The sequence below is a fragment of the Geospiza fortis genome, unplaced genomic scaffold (genome assembly GCF_000277835.1).
Source record: "Geospiza fortis unplaced genomic scaffold, GeoFor_1.0 scaffold121, whole genome shotgun sequence".
Taxonomy (NCBI): domain Eukaryota; kingdom Metazoa; phylum Chordata; class Aves; order Passeriformes; family Thraupidae; genus Geospiza; species Geospiza fortis.
In genome coordinates this window covers 2,389,246-2,393,029 of record NW_005054346.1, presented here as the reverse complement: position 1 = coordinate 2,393,029, position 3,784 = coordinate 2,389,246, and the positions used below count along the sequence as shown (strand labels likewise).

Here is a 3,784-nt window from a genome sequence, read left to right as displayed (position 1 = left end):
CAGTATCTATTAACCACACTCATTCTCATGCATCACAATTGCTTGTATGTGCAAAGGACACAAGATGAAACTAGGAAAGGTAAAAAGGGAGACAGAAAAACTTAAGTAGATGAGAGGCCATTTGCAGACCTGCACAGATAAGGACAGATGAACCTTCACACCGCTAGGTTAGTTCTGCTCTAAGCATTATCGGTTTCCAGAGAAACTACGTGTTTATCTATAGCCCACTGCTCCATCATCCTACACACACATAAAGGCAGCACAAACTGAACACAGATGCCACTTTCACACTGCATGAGACCACTACGCAGGATCCTTGCATGACAGACTAAAATAACACAAGGAGCACTAAACAAGCTTTTAGAACTAAGTTTTGGCCCTCTTCAGTTGGTAGCTCCAGAACTCCAGGCAGCATATGCATAATTTTCTTTAAAGTACATACTAGGGACGTATCTGTATCATTTTATATCACTTGTTGCTTGGAGTTTTATGGAAGAGTTGCTTGACTCCTGATTTGCAGTTGAACTAGCAGACTTTATACAATCAGGGCATTCTGGTGTGCCCAGCTTAGTGCTCTGAAGCCACCTTTTCAAGCAGACAAATCCATGCTCCAGATTTTGACATGAAGCACTGACAATTTTTTTTTCAGTCTATTAAAAATTTTATGTTCAGATGAGGATTTTTTTTTCCCCAAGACTTTTCACTGTTTATGCAAACACAGTATGTTTACAGTAAGGTTTCCTAGACTGTAGCATAGCTGAAAAGCAATACAGAAACAGCAGTGGAGGTAACTCAGTGGAAAAGGAGCTTCTAAATCCAATAATCGTTTTGACAGCTTGTTGGCTCATGCCTTCTGCAAGTGGACAATTTCAAGGATAAACTCATTCCTTACACAGAAAAGAGTTGTTGCTATGAAAGTAAACAATACAAAGCTCTAAATTAACTCTACTTCATTAGGCGACTAAAGAAATCTTGTGTTTTCCACATAGAGAGAAAACCTCTCAGAAAGGACAAAGTTAAATTAAAGTCAACTGTTCTGTATAAACCCAGACACAACCTGGTCAATCATCAAATACAGGATGCTACAAGTATCAGGCTTAATTTCATCCCTGTTAAAAAGCTAAAGAACATCCATAATTCAGGTTGTGTTAATTAATATTTTGCTTTCTTATCTTCAAATCACTGGAAAAATGGACATACTAGAAGGACCTCATCTTAACACCTGTTCAGAGGTCAAACTGCCACAGTGTGGAATGTTGCACAAATTAAAAATAGATTATGTATAACCTTAATGGAATGCAACAGATTTATAAGAAAATATATGGGGATTAAAAATGACAAAGGGAGGGCATTAAAGATTCTTAAAATACTGCTTGTTAAATTCAATCTAAAAAGCAGAGCTACTATTAGTTTGTCTGTTGTACAGGGATACTGTATTTCTGAACATTTTTTATCAAATATTTCAATAGCAGATCATTTTATACAAATAATATAAAACAATGTAAATAGTGGCTTTAGAGAATGGAATAAAAAGCCTGAATTCGTAACAACTACTAGTTAGAATATCTGACTATTATTAGCAGTAAATAAAAAGCAACATTTTACTACAGTCATGCAGCTGGAAAAAAATGTCTTAATGGAGCACACAGATAACTTCAGTGCCGACTAATTAAATATTCACACTGGAAAAAAAAGATGTCGATTTGGAAGATATGGAAGTATTGCCACGATTTTTAAAAGCTACACTTTATTTAACTACCATTTTAAAAAATCCAGTAAAACTGTAAAGTTTGACTTTGCCAGACTTAGCACCAAATTAAATTCAACTCTAAATTACAATTTTACTAATGTTTTATCATTAATGTTGCTGCTCTTCAAAATAAAGCAGTAAGAAGTTCATACTCCTTGCTTAAGATGGCAAAGAAGCATCCAGCAGTAGTCTGAAGAGAGGGACTGTTCAAAGGGACAGAGCACAACACATGCATCCTATTTCAAACACTGCTACAAAAATCATAGCTCAGCTTTAACAGCTAACTGTACTCTGTGTGAAACATGGATGATACATACTTTTGTCCAAAAATTTTCTTATAGAGAGACATGAGCACTACTCTGCTCAGGAGTTACATATTGCCACTTCTGATCATGCACAAAACCAGACAATAGACCATGCTAAATTTACAGTCGACAACTGTATTTTGTTGTGCTGCAACCGAAAAATCAAAAAAACCCAAAATCAATAAGCCTCTAGAGTAGTTAGAGGCTTTTCTACAGAAAAAATACCATGCCTGATATTTTTCAAGCTCATGAAGGCTCTGTATATATGTAAGGCAGTACACACAACCTTCCACTTCTTCTTTCCTGCCTTAATGGTTTTTATACCCACATCACACTGTTTTCCTGTTTAAGCCCCAATCAGATCCACAGGAGAAGGATTCAATGAAGCTGTAGGATGGAAACCACTGGGATGTGTGCTTGAGGGTCTCCTCAAACAAATCAATTTACATGATACAAGAGCCAGACTGTACAGTCTAGAGGGCTTGCTTTATAATCTGTGGAACACAATGGAGCCATGCTTGGAGGGATCTGGATGATACTTAAGATAAATCAAGCTACTGAAATAAAGCATGGCAGAAACACAAGATTAATACCAGTGTCTAATTCTATGGATGACATACAGACTGGATAGAAATTCAGTTTAAAAATAAAAAACCACTTCTATGTTTTATTTCTAACTTGAATGCACAGTCTAAAGTCAACAGAAGGGTCAAAGGGTTACCAATTTAATTTCATCTGCATAAATCATAGGATTACTGTTAACCACTCTAGTGATATATGAAAAATGTAATAAAAAACTTGTTTCACATCGATTTTAATAAAGAAGAAATAAATAGCTGAAGTATGGTTATTTCTGCCCCTCCCTTTGTCAGGCCTTTCATAGACAAAGAAATCAAGGAAAGGATGGGGTTTTTTATAGAAAAAAAAAGTAAGCACTAACATAAGAATGAACAGAATGACAAGGGAACAACTTCAAATTACTTATACTCATTTTTAAAACAAGCAAGTTTCAATTTAACATTATCTCGTCAAACAAATCCATTTAGTAAGACATTACTATACAAAATCAAGATAATTATCTCCAAAACAGAAACAATTACACTACAAAGGGAGGGACATAATCCATTTAACGTGTTACTTAAATGAAACAGGTTTTTCTCTAGAAGTCTTTCAGTAAGTATGTCAGTATTTTGCCACACAGGGTCAAGGCCCGCCTGTGCTCATCATGTCAGAATCGCGAAGCCCAAGTTGTCCTTTTAAGCTGCCTGCAATTGGATGCCTGCATGTGCTTTGTACTATCCAGCACCGGTACTTCCCTCACGCTTCCAGACGGGGCGGCGCTGACACAGCTGCACTACAAACCCAACACCCCTCCTTCGGCCCGAAGTAAACGTTCCCACATCTTGGGAATCCAACAACATGAGGGTTGGACTAGGTGATCTCCAGAGGTCCCTTCCAACCCTAACAACTCTGTGGTTCTGTTATCATCCGCGGCCGCTCCAGCTCTGCCATGCATGAAGGCAGTTCTCTTCCCCATCAGCTGTTTCTCCACCAGGAACGACTCGCCTAAGGCTCTCCCTCGTACATATCCTGGACCATCCTCTCCCTCTGCAGCCCTCCTCCCGGCTCCGAGGAGCCACCAGCTGCAGACATGGCCCGATGTCATTGTCTCTCGCTCTCCGCCACCCCCTCTTCCTCACCCGTCCCTCCGCCCTCACCGCTGCCTGTC

General features: G+C 38.6%; 1 protein-coding gene across 1 annotated transcript in view; it reads right to left on the bottom strand.

The window, feature by feature from the left end:
- The window catches only part of ARFGEF1 (ADP ribosylation factor guanine nucleotide exchange factor 1), an 84,540-nt gene that overhangs the window by 80,309 nt on the left and 447 nt on the right, over positions 1-3,784 (bottom strand). The window lies entirely within an intron of this gene.